Genomic DNA, 22,573 nt, shown 5'->3' with positions numbered 1-22,573 from the left:
TTACAGATGGAATATAATGTGGGCATATGCAAGATCATCCATTTTAGTAAGCGAAACAGATGTGCACATTATTACTTAAATGGTAATAAATTGGAAAGTATATACAGAGGAACCTTGAATATCGAGCATTTAATTTACTGAATTTCAGATTATCTGAACAAGATCGCAAGGTCCCGATGCGTGGCTAATTATGTTATCTGGCATTCAATTATCCAGCATTCGATTAACCGAACAAAATTCTCCGTGCCAGTGTCCTTTGGATAATCGAGATTCATCTGTATGTACAAGGTATACATTTGGTATCTTTGTCAATAAGGTCACTGAAGACAAACAGGTCCAGCAAGTAATTAGGATGGTGAATGAAATGTTGGACTTTATCACAGGAGAATTTGAGTACATGAGTAGTGAAGTTTTTGCTTCAATTGTTCAACTTGATTAGATTGCACCCAGACAATTATGTGCAGTTTTGGTCTCTTTAGCTCAAGAAAAATATTATTGCTTCAGATAGAATGCACTATAGGTTCTCCAGACTTGCTTGAGGGAGGGAGGAACTGTCCTCCAAAGAGAGGTTGCGTAAATTGTGTCTGTATTTATTTTTTGTGTTCAATCACTGGATGTAGGCATCACTGGCTCTGCCAACAGTTATTGTCTATCCCCAGTTGACCTTGAGAACATGGTGGTGAGCTGCCTTCTTGCACTGCTGCAGACAATTTGAAGTGGGCTTTTTTTTCTCAAATTTCAAATAATGAGAGGTGATTTCATTGAAATCTACAAAAGGTTGAAAGGGTATAGATAATCTAGAAATGGGTGAGATGTTTCGCCTGATTGGGGAGTCTAAAGCTAGAAAGCACAATTTAAAAGTAAGGGGGGTGTCACTACAGGATATTGAATGGCCTGGACAGAGTGGATGTTGGAAAGATGATTCCATTGGTAGGGCACACTAGGACTCGAAGGGACATCCTTAGAGTAAAGGAAAGATCTAATAGAACAGAGATAAGGAGAAGCTTCTTCAGCCAGAGAGTGGTGAATGTATGGAATTCACTGCCACAGAAGGCTGTGGAGGCCAGGTCATGGAATACATTTAAGATGGAAATAGATAGGTTCTTGATTATCAAGGGGATCAAAGGTTACGGACAGAAAGTGGGAAAATGGAGTTGCGAAACCTGTCGGTCATGATTGAATGGTGAATAAGATTTGATGGGCTGAATGGCCTAATTTCTGCTCCTAAGTCCTACTGTCTTATGGTCTTAACATCTGAGATAAGGAAAATAAATTATTCAGATTGTCGTGAACTTTAAAATTTGCGAGAATTACAGAGAGGTGTGAAGGCTAAGTTTTTGAGTTTAATTCACACCAAAATTGAGAGATTTCTGATACCAATGGAGTATGGGAATAGGGTAATTGAAAGATAGTAAAATTTTGAGCAGCCATGATTGTATTGAATGATGGTCCAGGTTTGATGGGCTGATTTCCCTACTATGTTCCTATGCTCCTTGTGAGTCATCGAGATATTAGTAGAACGCTGTCAGACCGGGGGGCGGGGGGGGAAGGGTGGTTTCTTTGCCAGTTCATTCGAAGACAAAGTCACAGACAAGATCTCCTGGAAAGGATTCAGTTAAGCACCTCAATGAGTTGGTACACTGAACAGCATTGATGGGCCAATTGGTCTGCCCTCCTGTGTGTGTCAAGGAACATGGAGGAGTGTTGCTCAATCTTGGCAGAGGGCATCGGGCAGAGTTTGGCTTTTCTTAGCCTCTGCTTCATCTTGTCCTTCAGGGCCAGAGAAATGGTGGCTCAGTGGTTTGCACTGCTGCCTCACAGTGCCAGGGACCCAAGTTCGATTCCTGCCTCAGGTGACTGTCTGTGTGGTGTTTGCACATTCTCCCCCTGTTGGCGTGGGTTTCGTTTGGGTGCTCCAGTTTCCTCCCACAATCCAAAGATGTGCAGGAATATGTGAATTGGTCATGCTGAATTGCCCATAGTGTTGGGTACATTAGTCAGGGGTAAATATAGGGAAGGGGAATAGGTTTGGGCAGATTACTCTTCGGGGGTCGTTGTGGACCTGTTGGGCCGAAGGGCCTGTTTTCAGACTGTAGGGAATCTAATCTAATCAGTTCCCTTCACCTCTTATGTGGACAGGCTTTCTAACATGCAGCAAACACTGTGGGGATGAAGCAAAACTCTTTGGGAAACAAAGGGACATACCACAAAACCTTCAAAAGTACTCCAAAGTATAGCCAGATGTTTTAAACAACCAGACAACCAGGTGTTCCTAAAAAATGCTCACCAGCAACTTGGGTGCCTGGTTGTTTGAAGAACACCACTTCAGGGCTCATTTTGCAGCTTGAGACCTGTTGGTAGCACATTGATACAGAAATGTATTTAATTGACATGCAAATTGGCATCCCATCAGCCGGTCGAGCCAGTGGAAATCAGAGTACTGCACTCCTTCCAGCTTTATTAGTGCCACCATCATGGCTGCCCTTCGGATGGCAGACAATACAGGACCAGTCCAGAAAAAGCGAGTACCAGGGCACACTCACAGTAAAATAGCACCAGACTTTGCTACAATGACACATTTTTTGCCGATGTAAAGTAAAATTATGGGCACATCATGACACTGGTAAACAATGACATTGATTTATTTGCGCATAATGCATGCATGTGCTTCAAACAAAGCACCATTACCAGTTATAAGTTCAAGCTCTGTGCAGTACTGTGGGAATGCTATGTTGTCAGAGACGTCACCTTCTGGATGAGTCTGCAAACTAATCCCCACCACCTCAGGTGGGTATAAAAGAGCAGGTGACACTATTTGAAGAAGAGGCATGTCCGAGTCACTATTTTATCCCACTGCCAGTGTCACTGAAAAAGATGACCTGGTCATTTCATTGCCAATTGAAATTTACTATATGCAGATTGTGTCCTGCCTTTTCCTAGTAGGTAACAGTGCCATCAGATGAGGGAGCGGTGCTCTGAGAGCCAGTGCTTCCAAATAAACCTGTTGGACTATAACCTGCTGTTGTGTCATTTTTAACTACATTGTAAGAGACTGAAAATCATCTCAAAATCATGAAAAACATAAAATATTGTTGTGACCTTTCTAACATCTCTTATATTTCTTGTCCAATATATACATGACACCATCTGTTCAAAAGTTTGACATCATGTCAGTGAAAAGAATACAGATAGCAGAGCTTTTATCCAGAGATGATTTTATCAGATAACATATTTATCTTGAATATTAAGTAGCATTTCCAGTTCTATTTTGCAAATCAACAACAGAAAATGTGTAATCTATCTGCATCTTCCTCAGAGATGAGAAGACTCCAACAAAACTAGACACAATGTCACCAACCACAACTTTGGCTCCACCTTTATCAGAATGGTAGTGCAATTAAGATCGGTGTAAACCAGTCGAAAGGGCACACAAAGGGATAATTTGCCCCTTAATGTCTTACTCACAATTTAAATTTGAATCAAAATTTCAACATTCATAGTGTAAACCCAAATTACCCACTTCAAATAGTTTAGGTTTCATATTACATTCAGTCTAAATCTAAATGCATTCAATTTGTTTCACTCCTGTCCTTTGTTCCCACCAGAACATACCATTTTCATTCTGCAATAATTGCAACGGGCCATTGTGGAATGCAAATGTCAATACAGTTATGTTGTGATTTTTTTTGTACTCATCCAACTGCCAATACATTTACAAGATTCACAGTTGTGAAATGCAAACTGAAAATCATCAAGCACTTCATTCGCATTTGCTGTGTTCAAAGCATTCTTAAGACAATAGACCCTGCCAAGCCAACAATGGGTCTATGCAAAGCATCACCACACTTACTTTCATTGGAAATCATATAAGCATAAAGCAATAGAGCAACAGATCATGTTTGAATATGCCAGACAGCAATGGTCACAACAGATATTACTGTGAAAGTTTAAACACACTCTACAAGCCCATAATAATTAACCAAGTCCTTTTTCTTCTGCTTACAAATTGTAACACATTGTCAAATACATCAGCAAGATATCACATCCGTATGACATTGCAACAAGTGGGTCTTACTTACTGCATTCAATTTGAATTCACCAGGCGTATTCTGTGTGCTGAAGAGTCATTGGCAAATGACAATCTGCAGAGAGAAATGAAACATTTTTTTAGAAAAGATCTCCATCTCTCTCTCTCATCCCGCATTCACACAACTGTGCAATTGCCTGAGTACATCTCATTTTCAATAACTGTCAAACTATGATTCTCGAACATTTGCAGTACCATTGTTCTTTACATATTTCTTTTATATCCACCTAGATTGGATCTGTGCTCCAGCTGACAAAAGAATTCACCATACTATTGGTTTTATCAAGGGGAAGATTTGGCACTACTGTACTTCTTCATGGTTCTATTTGTATCTAGGAGTTCCAAGAGCAGTAATGTAATTGAGATGTCTGACACACTGTGAAAGCTGTTAAATTCTGGCAGCATTTCAGGGCAATTATTAAAATCTGTGACCATGAGCAGGTTGAATCACTACAGAGTTAATTAACTGCATGAGTCTTTGGTCTTTTCTGATAGATTTCCAGGCTGCAAAAATTTGCAGTTATTAATATAAGTGTTTTCCAGTTCAAACCAACTTTGAAGTTGCCACGAGGTAGCAACAGAAGGTGAGGTGAGATGGTGGTTGTGTGAGAGGGACTGGGGATTGTGAGGAAGCTGGTTAGAGATGATAAAATATCCCCAAAGCATCGGGTTCCTATCGGAATGTCTGTAGATAGTTATGTTGTCTTAAATTCTTTGCATTAGTACTGGTCTTTGGACTTACTGAGACTAGGTGGTGAAGGATAATCACCCCATGTCTTAGCAGAAGAGGTTTTTTCTTGGGGCGTCATGGTGACTCAGTGGTTAGCACAGCTGCCTCACAGCGCAAGGACCCAGGTTCAATTCCTGCCTTGACCATCTGTCTGTGTGGAGTTTGCACATTATCCTGGTGTCTGCATGGATTTCCTCTGGGTGCTCCGGTTTCGTCCCACAGTCCAAAGATGTGCAGGTTAGGTGAGTTGGCCATGCTAAATTGCCCGAGGTGCATTAGTCAGCGGTAAATGTAGGGGAATGGGTCTGGGTGGGTTGCTCTTCGGAGGGTCGGTGCAGACTCGTGGGCTGAAGGGCCTGTTTTCACACTGTCGGGAATCTAATCTAATAATAAAATATTTATTATACAATTGTAGAATAGCAAGTTACTATAGAATAAGGATAGACTATTAATTAATAATGTAAATAAACAGATCACACTAATAGCTGGCGAGAATTTAAAGGTATGGTAGTATTATAGTCAGGCTGTTAATCCACAGACCAAGGTAATATTCTGGGGACCTGGGTTTGAATCCCACCATGGCAGATGATGAAATTTGAATTTAATAAAAATCTGGAGTTAAGAGTCTAATGATGACCATGAATCTGCCGTCAATTGTCCGGAAAACCCCATCTGGTTCACTAGTGTTCTTTAGGGAAGGAAACTGCCAAACTGCCAGACCCACAGCAATGTGGTTGACCTTTAACTCTTCTAGCCAGAGATGCCCTCATTCCATGAATGAATAAAACAATTGTCTAAGAAATAACAGACTGAAGTCTTTTTTTAACAGCAGAGGTAAGAACAACTATAATAGATACCTTCCCAGAACTGGCTCCGTCCTGACAGAAACATACATTTGTATCTCAGTGGGCAAACCTATACAAATGCTTCATGTCATCTTTTTTGGACAAAATGAAAATTCAGCAGTTAATGAAACTGAGATTAAATTAAACTAGCAGATTGAAGCATTCCATATTTTGCACTCAATGATGAGCTATCAAAATAAAAAAAACTGAATTCTGCATTTAAAAGCTAAATATTGGGAATTTGAAATTGTACACATTTTGTTTTTTGATATGAATTTGATGGCCTGCTGGTAGTTTAGGCAATGCACATCTGGATGTTATTCCTGAATGACAGATTATCCAGGAATAAATGAGAAATGTGCATGACTACATATAATGCAGACTCACACACTTCCATAATCCTAAAGCCAATAGCCTGCTCCATGCATATCTGTTATGTATTTTGGGAACTCATGTGGCATTAGACTACAGATATAAGGATTTCTGCAAGGTTGCTCTGGTTTATCCATCAGAATTCACAGGAAGTTGGCTAGACTAGTGCAAAAGGTCAAAGAATTTCAAATGAAATCACATACAGTGAAAATTGATTTTACATGTTTTATTGCACTTGAGGTATATCTCACCCACAAAACTCACCATCTACCCAAGTCTGAATTAACCGGTCTGTAAGTTTCTGCTATTCACTGACCGATTGCTGAAAATCATAGAAAACTTTCAGATTGGAGTTGTTCAAAGTGAGTTTGTGTGAAATCTGGACCACAGCTGTCAGGATAGAGGAGAGTTGAGTGATTCAATTCTGAAAGTGACTGCAAAAATATTGCAGGAGAACATTAATAAACTTGCAGATTGGGCAAAATATTGGCAAATGTAGTTCGAGAAAGGTAAAAGTGAAGAAGTATATTTTGGCAAGAAGCGTAGCAATTCCACTTATTACTATGTACGTCAGGACCAGACGTTCAATAAAAAGTCATCTTGGATTCAAAACCTTAATTTGGTTCCAGATGCTTCCACAGGTGCTTCCAAACCTACTGAGCTTACCCAGTCATATAAATAACTCAAAGAGCATGTCAGAGACTGGGAATTCCACTTTGGGTAATTCACCTCCTAACTCCCCAAACATGTTTATAATCTTTAACATTCAAGTCAACTATGTGTTGTAATGTTTAACTTGCCAATTGCCTAGATATGTACAGCTTTAGCAACAATAAACAAACATGACACTATTAAGGCCAAAGCAATCCACTTGAGTGTCATCTCATGTACCAATTTAAACATTCACTCTGTCCGCCACTGATCAGTACATACTTTCTATGAAATCCCCTGCAATGATTCACAGAAGCTCCTTTGATAGCATCTTCCCAACTTGCAGCTTCTGCTACCCAAGAGAATAAGGACAGCAGTTTCACAGGAACGCTAGCATTTGCAGGTTCCCCTCAAAGTCACATACCATCCCGATTTGGAACTATGTCATAATTCCTTCACTGTTGGTGGTGTCAAAGTACTGGAAAACCTTTCCTATAAACAATTAAATTGGATCGACAGAAGTGGTACTTGCTGAAGGGCAATTTGGGATGGGTAATAAATAGTGACCTTACCAGCGATGCCCAAATTTCATCCCACTATATTTATGACAGATGTCAGTTCATAAGTACAATGGAGAATCAGGCTGAGTATAAAAGTTCCAGAGAGAATGTGTAAAAGAAAATAAAAGAAACAAATATAAGATACAAAGACAGAGTATGAGAACAAACTGACAGCCATTATGAAAGGAAACCCCAAGGTCCTCTTTGGACACAGAAGTAGTAAAAGGTAAAGTAGCAGCAACTGAGCTATTAAATGAATACTTTGCACATTCCTTTACCAAGAAAGAAGATACCACCCAAGCCATAGTGAAAGAGAAGGTAATTCAGATACTAGAAGGAGTTCTAATAGATACCGATGAGGTATTGGATGGACAGTCTGTACTTAACGTACATTAGGGACCAGGACTAGATACAATGCATCCAAGGAAAGTTGAGAGAAGTCAAAAGCTCAGAGTGCAAATTGCGGAAACACAAGCCTTAATGTTTCTGTTTTTGTTCGACTTGGTGGTGCTGCAAGAGGACTGAGAATTGCAAGTGTTACAGTTCACTCAGACAAAGTGAAATCCAGAAACAAGTCTGGCAGCATCTGTGAAAAGAAAGCAGAGTTAACAGTTCAGGTCCAGTGACCCTTCTTCAGTTCTGAGTTTGTTTCTGATGTCCAGCATCTGTAATTCTTTGTTTTTGTTTCTTTAGAAATCCAGCAACAGCAGGTCAGTCAACTTAACGTCAGTGGTAGGAAAACTTCAAGAAACAATAATTCAGCACAACTGACAGTCACATGGGCCAATGTAGGTTAATTAAGATAAGCCAGAATGAAGGTGTATTTGGTCGAAGAAACAAAAATGATATGAGCAAAGCATCTTTGCATAGTGAGTTGGTACGTTCTGGAACACAGAGGCAGGTTCAAAACAGATCTAGTCTGAAATTGAAAACAAACCAATGGCAGCATTGAGGGAGAAAAGCAGGAGAATGGTGTTAATTGAAATGTTCATTTGGAGGCTTCAAAGCCTCCTTCATCACTGCAAGTATTCTGAGATTCTCTGATCTTATAATGAAAGAATTAAAACAAACTTGAATGATGCAAGAATAAGTGGGAGAGAAGAACAAAGGAGAGTCAAAGAATATAAATAATTAAATTCCTGAGGAATGCACCAATGGTTAATGAGGTTATCAAAAACAAACAAACAAAGTACTCAACCTTATTAGGATAGATAGAACTGAAATGTAAGGAAGATATCTTAAACCTGTACATCATATTTGATAAAGAACACATGGGTGCTGGAGAGGGTTCAGAGGCAACCAACATGGCGTCAGATAATCAAAGGAAAGGTTTCTGGGCAGAAATGGAAGTGTTGTTTTCCTTAGCTTGGGAATTTACAGGAAGAGTTCACAATCTTAAACCAGCTACTTAGTTAATACTGAAATGAGGAGCAATGTCTTCACTCAAAGTGTAGGGAATCTTTAAAATCTCTATCATTGAGGGCCATCGTATGCACTGGAATTCAATATATTGTCCAGTGAATTAGACAGATATTTGGTCTTGTAATCAAGGAAGACATAAAGAGGGCAGAGAAATGGCATTAAAGCTTGAGATCATCCATGATTGTAATGAATGGCAACGAAATCTTGAGAATCTTGCTCTTACTTCTTATGTGCGCATTTCTCTTTAAAAAAGAGGATGTTTAAGTGGAGACCTAATAAGGAGCACAAGACCATGTGATATAGGAGCAGAATTAGTCTGGGAAAATTCACAAAGGTACATCAACCATGATTTTCAGGGATGGTCACTAAAACGCATTATTCGAGAAGAGATGTTTTCACACTGAATATAATCCTCATCCCACCAGTAATCGTTAAAGTGGATTTTCCAATACTAGCATTATTTACCTTTTTTGAATTTGTTGCTCTGACAGATATATCTTTCCAGACGATGTATGAAGATAAAGCACATCTTTTCTGCAGTGCCAAAAGCAGCTTAATTTTGATTAAGTATTCAATAATTTCCACAGAAAACCAATACTTCAAAACATTTGTCATATTTAAAATCTTACCAATGGTGCTTGGGATCCTTATTGAAATTAAATAGCCTTGCACAATGCTATGGTAATTTGACACGAGAATTTAAGTAAACAAAATCAATTAACTGTTTAAGTAGTGTTACTGCCAGAAAAATGACCACAAAAGAGCATTTAGCTTTTTATTAAAAAGAGATGTGGGAAGACTTTGTTTACAATTATATATGTAGAACTCTGGCTATTACAGCAATAAATGGCCATTTATTTTAAAACTCTCAGATTTGATGTTACAGTTAGCTTCATTGGTTTAGCTCAGCTGGATGCACAGTTTTATATGAATCATATAGTACAGGTTTATGTCCTGTGGCTGACATATTTTAGATATTCCAACAGGACTAAGCCTTTGGATAAAATATTAAAATTGGGGGCTATTTGACTATTAGATTTCACACATTTTCTCGTGGAAGTGATTTTGGAACCAATTTAAAACACTATATTAACTGTTCATAAAGTGGTTTACCAGACACTGGGGACACCAAACTGAGACTGTAAGATTGCTTTGCAGAACATCTCTGTTCAGAGAGTGACCCCGAGCTCTCAGTTTCCTTGTCATATTAATTCCTCACCACTCTCCCAAACTGTCCCTTATGTCCTTGATTTGCTAAAGTATTCCTATGCTGCTCAATGCACTTTATTTCTTGACTGCGTACTTTATAGTCTTCTGGACACAAAATTGAGATAAACAGTCTTAGATCATAATCTCTAGCTACCATTTTGTAATTCCTTTTCTGCTTGTTAGTTTCCTTATTCTCTTTTGTTTAGTTCCAAATTACTTTCTGCTTGAAAGGTTGTTATGTTGCCACTTAAATATCATTTAGAGTTTTTGTTCATTTACATGTTCCATTTCCGCTGGCTTTTGCACTGCAAAACATTTTGAAATTTAATCTTTTTCCTGTTCTCCACAAGATAGTCCTTTCCTTGTTTTCTTCAACTCCCTTTCACTTCCTCAGAAGCTATCACAAAATTTGGCAATGGTGGAATCTAATAGGGGTTTGGATCTAATGGGCTACATTGATAAATCTGAGAGAATCAAATGAGAAGTCCAACAGGGTCTATCTCAACATCAAGAGCAACTAGCTACGTTTTCCAATTAAGTCAGGGATGTTGAGATAAGATGCCTACAAGGAAATAATGAAATGCCTATGAATAGTGATTCTTATTTGTTTACATCCACATTATCACTGAATCTTGCTTCAATCATTTGCAGTTGGCTATCCTACCACCTGCCATGAGGAAACTAGACATTGACAATTCCCAACTTGAAAGTCAGCATGTATATTTAACTCCAGTTTTCCATTTGCATCTCTGAATAGAATAGAATACAATAGAGTAGCCTTTGTTGTCACATACACCCAATGAGTATAGTGAAAAGTTTATATGCTGTCAATGACCATGCCAACAGATACAAAAGTACCTGGGCACAGCTTATTTAGTTACAAGATTTCAGACAATGCAGAAATAGAAAGTCCAGTATTACAGAAAAAAAGTTCAGTACAGCAGACCATGCTGGCACTTAGCTTCCAGTCTCCATTAGGCCCTGGCCTCACACCCCACTGGTGACCTGCCATGCCAGGAGGCCACTGTGGGAGGAGGCTGCTGCACCAGGGCAGGAGGTCACTATGCCAATGCTGGGATGTCGCCATGCCAACACAGGGAGGTCATCATACCAACACCGGGAAGTTACCACACCACACCAGAAGGTTGCTGCACCATGCCAGCAGTTGTCACTGGAGGGTGGGAATCATCACTAGAGGCCGAGAGTTGAAGTTTCAAAAAAAAAAGAAAGAAAAAAGCACTTGGAGAAAGACAAAGAGAAGAAAAAGAAGAAAAGAAGAAGAAGAATGGGCAAAGTGAATGAGCTCCAGCTGGAGCATCCTATTCCACCACCATCTTGGACACCTGGCAACAATATCGCAGGGATGCTACAATGCACACAACTCTCATCCATGGACAATGGGCATCATACATCTGTCAACTACTCAACCTTCATCAACATGCAGGGTGTTTCTGCACTTTAAAGTTGCAGAGAGCTGGACCCATCACAGACAAACATCATATCCTGGCTGGTTTATGTCTGCACTAAAGGGATGACAACACAGGACTTTTGAGCCTGGAAGTTTTGAATGAAGGGGCAATGTGTAAAAAGGGTAAGCAAGGTAAGGCAGAGATGCTATGAGCATCATAATTGCAAAAGCATTTGCATCATTTTCTTCTTCGCTTTAGGAATCACATTTTTCTATCCTCGCCACATTTTACTAACTACCTCGTCTTTGTCACATTGTTCAGAAGCTGGGGAAATTCTGCATTAACCTCTTCCTCAATCCTGGTCAAATTTCCACAGATCTGAAATGCTAACTCTGTTTCTGTCTCCACAGATGCTGCCTGACCTGCTGACGATTTCTGCCTTTTCCTGTTTTTATTTCAGATTCCAAGCATTCACAGTATTCAGCTTTTGTATTGCTAGCTTGCATTTTTCTTCAGAATGGAGCATGCAAAACAAAATGCTTGAAATACTTCGGAACCAAGAGTTTAGCAAGCATGGGGAATTTTTAAAAAATCAGTCATTGCAAAGAAATAGATTTGCAGAAAATAATGCAACTAAAAACCAACAAGTCCATTAGACCTAATGGCCATATGCTCATGTTTTAAAACAGGTGTTTACAGCTATAATGGATGCATTAGATTTGATCTTCCTAGAATTCCCTAGACCTATATGTTCCCAATGCTTTAAAAGCAGTATCTTGCTATTTAAAACCCGATGATTCACAAGAAGAGGAACAGAGAAAACAGGGAATTATCGATGAGTCAGTCTGACAGCAAGAAATGCAAGAATCTATTATTTTGAGGTGTAGTAGCAGAGTGCTTAGAAAATCATAATTATGATTAGGCAGAGTCAGCATAGATGCATGAAAGATAAACTCTGGTGAAAAATCTGCTTGAGCATTTTGAGGATACAACTAACAAGATGCATTCAGAAAAGTCTGTAGATACAGCAAGTTTGAAATTTCAAAAACACATTTTATTTTTCAAGAAAGAGGAGATGGTGTCATAATGGTAATATCATTGGATTTATAGACTAGACCTTTTACTTTTGCGAACAACTAAATGGATAGAAAGCCCCTCCCCAACATCACCATTAATGAAACAATTAAATTCTTAGAGGATCTGCTTATACCATACTCTAAATTTGAGTAATTTCTGAAGGTAGGAACTTCTCAATAACACACACCATTCAGGATAAGGAAAAAACTGTAAGAAATCATTGGTATGAACCTTCTTCTTTCACCATTGGTGAATTTGGAGGTGGGCAGGCCATTTAATGAGATAGACTGGTGTCAAACCCGAACTCTGTTGCCTTCCTGGTATCTAATTGCAGTAAGTTCTGGACACATTATGGATGGACCACAGCCGACTACTATCCTGTGTCACTGCCAATTGAGACCTTTAGAGTTTCACTTATGGACCCACACCTTGTCACTGCTGGGATTAACCCAACGACAGGTGAGCCTATTGTTGATACCTCAACATGAACAAATTTTGAAAACGTGAAGGCTAGTTTTACAAAACTGGTAAATGTATATTCTATGAAAGTAAATTATCTTTTATTAGTATCAGTAAGGCTGTTCAGCAATAATTCTGCATTTAAGCTTCCAGTTATGCATCATTGACTTTCTTTAAGGTTTACGTAATGAGGCCAACTGCGTAAAATGAAAATTTTTATGAATTTACTCATTTGTTAGAGATCATCCTCTGCTACGAAGTCTGGAAGGTGCAGAATAAGGGTCCCAATACTCTACAAAAGTTTTGATCACTGATAGCAGTTTTAAGATTACTCTGTGCAAGTGCAGTCTCCTGCATTTTGTTACAATACTAACGGAGCAATGATTTCAATCACTGTCAGGCTTGTGCAAGACTGTGGAGTTCAAAATAACATCAAGAGGGTCATTAACACCATTGTCGGTCTGTCAAGCAGTGCTGTCCACACCACCTCCTAACAGAACTGATGAGGGTGAAGATGGCACTGGAAAATGCGAGTAAGACCAGGGTAAGTGAAATGTGCTCATTGTCTGTCTGTGTCATCAAACCTCATTGAATCTAAATCGCTGTTAATACTGTGTAGAAGGAGGAACCCTAGAAGAGTCAGTTGCACATCATCGTGATATGAGATCAATGCAAGAAAGCTCTAGCATTAGCCGACATCAGCTTTCAGGTTAGATTACCTTCCAGCCTCATGGTGCTGTGCACCCACTGCCCATCCCGTCACTTTGGGCTATAGAAGGTGCCTTCAGCCCCCAGCCCCAAACAGTCGCAGCTGCCTGAGGAGGGACAGGGCAATCCTGAGAATGCAGTGGAAAGTTGCAGAAGACAGAAGCGCCAGGAAATGGAACAAGACAGAGCAGCCCTTTGATTCAGCTCGAGGAGAAATGAAAAAGTTGAAAATGCATTCTCAAAGTTAGATATCTTTATCAATAGCTTGATTGTGCAACTGACGTATGTGCTGATCCAGTAGCCTCCCAGAATAGGCCTTGAATGATATTACTACACTGAGGTTTGGTGGCATTGATTACATTGAGGCAGAAGGTCCCCTGACCTCTGGACTTCAGAGATATAGCAATAGATACATGAATGGACAGGGAGCAGAGGGATACAGATCCTTGAAAAATAGGCAACAGGTTCAGATCGAGGATCTAGATCAGTGCAGGCTTGGAGAGTCGAAGAGCCTGTTCCTGTGTTGTAATGTTCTTTGTTCTTTGATCTGTGCACAAGGACTGATAGAAAAGTAGGATTCTCGAGGCATCACACACTCACCGAGAGCTTGTAATGACTGTATGGTGCCACAGCTTGGACCTTCTGCGCCTTATTTGTTCAGCTTTGTGATATTAATCTCTCCTTCGCTCACAGTTGCAGTTACTGGATGAGAATGTGATCTTGAACAATTCTGAAATTCAATTCACAGCCAAAGGACAACTCATACGTGTGTAGTGCTTGGCTGTTGGGATCTGGGCTTCTGAGATTATCTGGAAGAAGTTGGTTTCTCGTGGACTGTGCCCATGGTTTGTGAGCAGTAGGAGCAATGTGAAGCCAATTAGGTACCATGAAAAGTCTCCTCTCAATTTATGTGTACTCTGTAGCTGTCCCTCATGTAAATCTTGCACTGTGTCTATCTTAGTTAAATAACATAGTGGCTAATTCTTTTGCTTTCTCCACCCACCAATATGCTTCATGTGCAACCTCCACATCCAGGGGCTAAGAAAGGAGAACACAAAAGAGCTGAAGAAATGAACAGCTACATCTCTGATAAAATTCAAGCTATATTCCACAGATAAAACTAAGCTCTTCATTTTTTTTATTGCTTCACAGATTAGGGAGGTTGCTTACTTGGCAATTATTTATTGCCCAGAGAACAGTTCAGACACAACAACATTGCTGTGGCGTCACACGTAGGCCAGACTATGTCAGGATGACAGATTTCCTTCCCTAAAGGACATTTGTGAACTACATGGGTTTTTCCGACAATCGACAATAGATCATTATTAAGCCCTTATTCCAGATTCAAATTCCAACATCTGCCATGACAGGATTTAAATCTGAGTCCAAGGACATCATCTGGGTCTCTGGATTGATAATACTACTGGGCTATCGCTTTCCCTAAAAAAAATTCTATTTGTGCATTATATGAGCATCAAGTATCACAACTTGTGTTTTCATGTTTTTAGATGTTTATTCACTTTATTCACAGTCACTTGTTCCATAGGAACAACCAAACAGGTTGATGTTAGAAAGGAAGATGTGCTGAAAACTTTGAAAAACATAAGGATAGTTAAGTCCCCGGGTCAGGGGACCAGTCCCAAAGTTACTACAGAATGTGAGGGAAGAGATTGCTGTGCTTTTGGCGATGATCTTTGCATCCTCACTGTCCACTGGAGTAAAGTAGTGCCAGATGATTGGAGGGTGACAAATGTTATTTTGTTGTTCAAGAAAGAGATTAGGGATCACTCTGGGAATTACAGACCAGTCAGTCTTTTGTGCGTGGTGGGAAAATTATTGGAGAGGATTCTGAGAGACAGGATTTATGATCATTTGGAAAGCCATAGTTTGATTAGAGATAGTCAGCATGGCTTTGTGAGGGACCTGAATGAATTCTTTGAGGATGTGACAAAACATATTGATGATTGTGGTGTATATGGATTAGCAAAGTGTTTGATAAGGTTCCCCATGGTAGGATAATTCAGAAAGCAATGAGGCATGGGATACAGGGAAATTTGGCTGTATGGCTACAGAATTGGCTGGCCCATAGAAAACAGAGAGTGGTAGTAGATGGAAAGTATTCAGCCTGGAGCTAGGTGACCAGTGGTGTTCCACAGGGGCCTCTGTTCTGGGACCTCTGCTCTGTGTGATTTTTATAAATAAGTTGGATGAGGATGTGCAAGAGTGGGTTAGTAAGTTTGCCAATGACACAAAGGTTGGAGGAGTGTTTGGAGGGCTGTTGTGGGTTGCAACTGGACATTGACGGGATACAGAACTGGGCTGAGAAGTGGCAGATAGAGTTCAACCTGGAAAAGTGTGAAGTGATCCATTTTGGAAAGTCAAATTTGAATGCAGATTACAAGGTTACAGGCAGAATTCTTGGTGGTGTGAAGGAACAGAGGGATCTTGGCGGTCCATGTCCATAGATCTCTTAAAGTTGCCTCCCAAATTGATAGGGTTGTTAAGAAGACATATGGTGTGTTGGCTTTCATTATCAGGAGGATTGAGTTTAAGAGCTGCAAGGTTATGCTGCAGCTCTATAGAGCCCTGGTTAGACCACACATTGAATATTGTGTTCAGTTCTGGTCACCTCATTATAGGAAAGATGTGGAAGCTTTAGAGAGGGTGCAGAGGAGAGTTACCATCGTGCTGCCTGGATTGGAGGGCGTGTCTTATGAAAAAAGGTAGAGGGAGCTAGGGCTTTTCTCATTGGAGTGAAGACAGGTGAGAGGCAACTTAATAGAGGTATACAAGATGATGAGAGGCATAGATAGAGTGGATAGTCAAAGACTTTTTCTCAGGGCAGAAAGGGGTATCACAGTGGCATAATTTTAAGGTGATCAGGGGAAGGTTTGAGTGAGATGTCAGAGGTTGGTTCTTTACACAGAGAGTGTGTGTACTAGAATGCACTGCCAGCAGTGGTGGTAGAGTCGGATATATTAAGGCTATTTAAGAGACTCTTGGATAGGTGTATGGATGACAGTAAAAGGAAGGTTAGTTTGATCTTAGAGTAGGATAAAAAGTTAGCACAACATCATGGGCCAAAGTATCTGTACTGCGTAGTACTGTTCTCTGTTCTATGCTCTCTGTTCTATGTTCTCTGTTTTCTGATCTACGTTCTGTGCTCTACAAGCTATGTCTTATGATCCTGCCCCACTAGCTACCTGACGAAGGAGCAGTGCTCCGAAAGCTAGTGCTTCCAAATAAACCTGTTGGACTATAACCTGGTGTTATGTGATTTTAAACTTTGTTCACCCTAGTCCAATAGCAGCACCTCCTCATATAGCTTAAGTTCATATTCAGGGTAACGTCACTAATATCATATGGCGCTGAAGCAAAATCTGTCCACAAGCTCATTGTGAGCAACAGTCAACTGCCCAGGAAACCTATAGGTCCCTGGGATGAACGAGGGAACTGTAGGTCAGTGAGCCTCACATCTGTGATAGTTTGAAAAAAGTTCTGAACGACGGAATTAATTTCCACTTGTAGAGCCAAAGATTAGTCAGGCAGAATCAGCATGGTTTTGTCAAGAGAAGATTATTTCTGATAGATTTGATAGAGGTTTTCAACTAGATATGGGTGAAAGAAGGTAAGAGCCCATGAGACCCAGGCCAATTTGCTAAACTGGATCCAGGATTGCTTTTTGTCATAATATGTCAAGTGATGGTTGAAGATTGCTTGTGTGACTGCAAGACTGGCATACCACAGGACTGATTACAGGATCTCTTCATATGTACACTAATGATTTGGACATGAATGTTGAAGATTTCATCAGAAGTTCACAAATGATACAAAAATTGGTGATGTGGTAAATAGTGAGGAGAAGATTGTAAAATGACTGAATGATATAGACATTCTGAACAGATGAGCAGAACTGTGGCAAATGGAAGTTAATATGAAAAAGTATGATATGATGCATTTTGAAAGGGTTAGCAAGCAAGGGAACATTGAATAGTAGTATCCTAAGAGGTGCACAGGATCACAGTGACATTGATGTGCAAGTCCACGGACCTTCGAAGACAATAGGATAGGTGGGTAACAACAGTAGAATAGAAGAATTTGGAGGAGAAGTGGCAATCAGGCCCCTCAAGCTTGCCCTGCCATTTTTACAATCATATATGATCTCATCTTGGCCTCAATTTCACTACATAAGGTACTTCCATCAGTTTGAAAAACAAGCATTTCACACATTTGCCAATGTTGCATCATGCTGCTTCTATCACTTCAGGGACTTTATTCGCATTTGAATATATACTACGTGTGTTTTTTTCTGTCTCGAACATGTTATGATGGCCTATTATAAAACATCAACTGGTCTACTCCCAATCATAGTCCATGTCCATTACAATTTCTTAATGTTTTAAAAAGTCATAGCCAATCCAAATAGGGCATTCTAGTGTGATTGTGTTTGTTCTGGTAGAGTGCAGACGAGCAGGCACATTCATACAGGTTACACAGATATCAGGTTAGATTCTGTTTGGCTTTATTTTTCTCAGGGGATAGTAAACTTTTGGAAACAAGTGATTGGCTTTTATGGTGACTGTGGATGTTTTGAGGTTTTTCAATTGTAAACTGGATTGGCTCCTGATTGGCACATGCTAATATCTTTGAAAAAGCCAGGTGAAATACCAGGTATTCCAAGCATGATCAATGGGATCTTCTGGATTAGTCCCATCCATTTAGAGAAATATATTTCCACAATGAATTTTAATTTGTTTCTTGCCTCTTTTTAGAGCTCCACAAGAAAGGTTTAATCATTAGGTCAAGTCTTATAATTATTGGAACTCACTTGAATGGAACAGTGATCATTTGCTACTCATTAGTTTTGTATGTGACATCTCAAATATTATTGGATGAGTGGTAGATCGTGATTGTACTGGTAGACTGGGGAAGACCAGGGATCATGCGTACAGCTAACACAAATATAGAGCTAAGTTAAAAACTGGCTATGTAAACATGTTTTAAGTTATAATTGCTCCTCCCTGAAACTTTGAAGAACATATCGGTCCCTCATATAATTCCTTTTCAGGGTTCCACATCTGTTATCAAGAATGTCCTGCAAAATTTTCAAAATTGGTGGCATATTTTCAAGGTGAGAGGAAAAAGATAAAAAAAAAACATGAGGGGCAATTCTTTAACATAAAGAGTGGTTCATGTGTGGAATGAGCTTCAGAGGAAGTGATGGATATGGGTACAGTTGGATAAGTTTATGAATATGAAATGTTTGGGAGGATATGGGCCAGACATAGGCAGATGGGACTAGTTTTGTTTGGGATTATGGTTGGCATGGACTGGTTGGACCAAAAGGTCTGTTTTTGTGCTGTGTGACATTATGAATCAATGACTCTTTAACTTATCAGAGAAAAACTAGGTAGAGCTTTATGCTGGGGGTAGAGTTCCAGTCCCCTCGTTTAAATGTCAGGAGTCAGTCTGCATCCGTTTGGCCCTGTGTGCCAAGGGGGGTCAGGCTGCTGGGGTCAAAGGGTAAATGTGGAAATATCATGAATAGCTGGGACGATGACTCTTTGACTGGTACACAGGATCCTCCCAACCAAACTGTCCTACCTCCCCGGCAGTCTTCAATTCCATCAACAAAATGTGGTAGGTTGGATGTTTGATGCCGGACTCTCCCTCAGTTCATGTAAAATCCTGGCAATGGCTGACGATGGCTCTTGAATGGCACTGATTGTCTCCTTACGAACTTCACTGTAGTGGGGGACTTGCGGGCATGGATAGGTATGTGCCAGGATAAACAGCATCCAGTTTTATCATGTTAACCCCACCCATCCCCTTAATAGGAAGAAACACACAAGACAGCAGCACAAGTAGACTACACAGTGTGTTGATAAACCACTGCCATTCAACCTAGGCTGATCTTGAGCTTCCATTCCACTTTCCTGCTCTCTCCCCATTTCCTTTAATTCCCCAGGGGAACAAAATTCCATCTATTTCAGCCTTAAATGCATTCAATGAAGGAGTGTCTACAAGCCTATGGGACAGGGAGTTCTAAAGATTCATAACCCATTGAGCAATGTTCCCTTTAAGCTGTGCAACCAGGCAGCTACAGGGAAGATCCACACTCATGCTAATTAATGGTTTCCACTTCTAGAAGCTTCTGATATGTGCAAACGCCCAAGGTCTGCACAACAGCAAAACAAAAACTTCAGTTGTTCTTGAGCAAATAAATTTTTCCTCTATTCAGTCTTAAATGATCAACCCTTTTTCCTCAGACAGTATGCCCATGTTCTAGATTCCCCAGCCAAGGGTAAACAAACTCTCTGTCCTATACTTTAAGTGCCTTCAAAATCTTGCATGTTGCAATGAAACCCCCAGGGAATCATAAGTTTCAATTCTTTTGATGGGATGGCACAGCTCTGAATATTGATTTTCCCCAAAAGATCAAGCAATCCCTAAAAGTGCTCTAACACTGTCTAATTTTAGAATATGACTTGGAGGTGCCGGTGTTGGTTTGGGGGTGGACAAAATTAAAAATCACACAACACCAGGTTATAGTCCAACAGGTTTATTTGGAAGCACTAGCTTTCGGAGCGCTGCTCCTTCATCAGATGGTTATGGAGACAAGCACCTGATGAAGGAGCAGCGCTCCGAAAGCTAGTGCTTCCAAATAAACCTGTTGGACTATAACCTGGTGTGGTGTGATTATTTTTAATATTGGAATAGGCTGTCAGTGCCCTATGTGTTTGAAGCATAGTGCTTTGAATACACTGCTAAGTTTTCATTTATTTTATATTTTAGAATCTTTCTAGACTCTTATTTGCACAAAATTGTGAAATTTCTAATAGCAGATGGGAGGTGTGAGCAGTTGTCAAGCACATTTGGTTCCTAAGCAATAAACCAGTTCAGGGTTCAACAAAACAATAACAAATAGGGAATGACGGTGTCACTTCCAGGAGCTCTAACTTGATGTTATTGGCTTCTGAAGCAGAAAACAAGCCATATGTTTTTCCTTGGAATGAAGTTGCCACTGAGATTTATGAAACAGAGATCTGCTCATAGTAATTGTGTTTGTGTGCATGCATTTGCACGTATGCATGTTTGTTTGTATGGGGCGTGGACGTGTATGAATGCCTGTATGTGTGAGTATAAACATGTCCATGCGTGCATGGTGTCTGCATGTTTGATTTCCTGCATGTGAGAGTGAGAATTTGAGAGAAATAAAATAAATTGCGGAAGCCAACAATGTCACAGGGAAGTGAAAAGCGAATGAAGGATGTATGCCAAGAGATAAATAATTAGAGAGCTATCAATGAATGTATATTGTGAGAGACAGTGAGGGACTGTGAGAGAAAGAGACAAAAAAAAATCAAATCAAGGCAAGGATGAATAAGGAAACCAAATTAGCATGAAAGAGAAAGAAAGGTATTCTGAGAGAGGGAGCAATAAGTTAAAAGAGTAACAAATCACACAACAGAATGATCAAGGTTAGAGAAAATATAGGTTATATAATATGTAAGAGAGAATGAAACTAGGAGAATAAGAAGGGGCATTAATGCAGGTGAAGTGGGGAGAAAGTGTGCGATGGCAAGGAATCAATATGTTGAAATGGAGAAAATGTGAGGAGGTGGGGGAGGATATCTGAAAGAGAGGAAACATCTATGAAGTGAGTTTAGGGATAGGGCAAGATCACAAAAGGGTGGGGGAGTAATTTCAGAAAGAAAAGAGAATGTAAGAAAGAGTGAGTGAGGAAATATTGCCAGACAATGAGAAAAAGGGCAAGGGGAGAATGTGAGCAAGCAGAATAAAATTGAGAATGGGATAGTGAGAGAGGACCATGATGGTTCACAAAACCATATATTTAAATGATACAGATGCTTGGGGAGTCACTTACCCATATCCTGACTGAAATTCAATATTTGCTATTCAGATGGAATTGATGTAAAGGGGGCTCACATTTTTAAAAATAATGCAGGAAAGATGGATGGTTAAAGGCACAGCTGCCTTGACCATTAATAGACAAGGTGCTGAAAGTCATCATCTGGCTTTCCAATTCCACCCTCTCATTACCCTGAGCTCAGAAGGAGTTCAAGCTGATGAAGGTGCACTTGCCACAGAGCAGAATACTCTCAGAACGTCTGAGCCTCGAGATACAAATATTCCACTGTGTTACCTGACTGAATCTCCAAGAACAATGATCTCCATTGTAAGGCAGGTATCCTCTGTCCCAGCTGCAGATCTTGGGACTACAGATGTACTGGGGCGGAAAGGAGATAACCTTCTGAGGACACAAAAGTAATGTGGTCTTTGTAAATATGTTATTGATTTGTTGATATATATTCACTTATCATTAGCAGTTGTGTGTATGAATGTCTCCTCAAAACTACAAGATTAGAGGTACATCATCATTAGCCATCATTAACAATATATAAGGTTCTATAGTCCAAGATGTAAAGTGAGCAGATCCTGCAGGATATTTGGAATGTGTCACCACTTTGGCAGCTAAACTGAATGCTTCTAGGCCACAATAATTGATTGTATATCACAGCTATTACTGGCAATGATTCCTAATGCTCAAGGATTTGGTGAAAAGTGCTTGGAATCAGAATTTGGTCAGGGCCTGGGAAATGAATATTTAAGGCTACACGTGCTATCATAAGGACAGATTGACGGGCAGAGGGGGAGGGATGGCCATGTTAGTAAAGGATGATATTCAGTCCCATGCGCGGGGGGAACCCAGAATCAGGGAATGTAGAGCTAAGAAATTCTAAGGGTAAAAAGATCCTCTTGGGAGTTATCTACAGGCCCCCAAACAGTAGTCTGGATGTCGGATGTAAGTTGAATCAGGAGCTGAAATTGGCCTGTCGCAAAAATGATACTACAGTTGTTATGGGGATTTCAACATGCAGGTAGACTGGGAGAATCAGGATGGTATTGGACCTCAAGAAAGAAACTTTGTGGAGTGCCTCCGAGATGGATTCTTAGAACAGCTGGTGCTGGAGCCTACCAGGGAGAAGGCAATTCTGGAACCGGTATTGTGCAACGAACCA

At 40.1% G+C, this 22,573-nt stretch overlaps 1 protein-coding gene across 8 annotated transcripts in view; it reads right to left on the bottom strand.

Annotated features, from left to right (window-relative positions):
- Positions 1-22,573, bottom strand: part of LOC122557667 (leucine-rich repeat-containing protein 4C) — a 998,121-nt gene that overhangs the window by 328,602 nt on the left and 646,946 nt on the right. For 6 of the 8 annotated variants that reach the window (XM_087996323.1, XM_043705489.2, XM_087996326.1 and 3 more), the window contains one exon: positions 4,080-4,142. The gene's annotated coding sequence lies outside the window, so the exon portion shown is untranslated. Of the gene's footprint in view, positions 1-4,079; positions 4,143-21,696; positions 21,805-22,573 lie in introns of all 8 variants that reach the window. The other 2 variants (XM_087996325.1, XM_043705485.2) reach the window with 1 other exon arrangement.

This window comes from Chiloscyllium plagiosum, unplaced genomic scaffold (genome assembly GCF_037043375.1).
Source record: "Chiloscyllium plagiosum isolate Xiang-an unplaced genomic scaffold, Cpla_swu_hap1 HiC_scaffold_18, whole genome shotgun sequence".
In the NCBI taxonomy this organism is placed as follows: domain Eukaryota; kingdom Metazoa; phylum Chordata; class Chondrichthyes; order Orectolobiformes; family Hemiscylliidae; genus Chiloscyllium; species Chiloscyllium plagiosum.
Note: the sequence above shows the minus strand (reverse complement) of the source record. Positions and strands in the feature narration are given on the sequence as shown.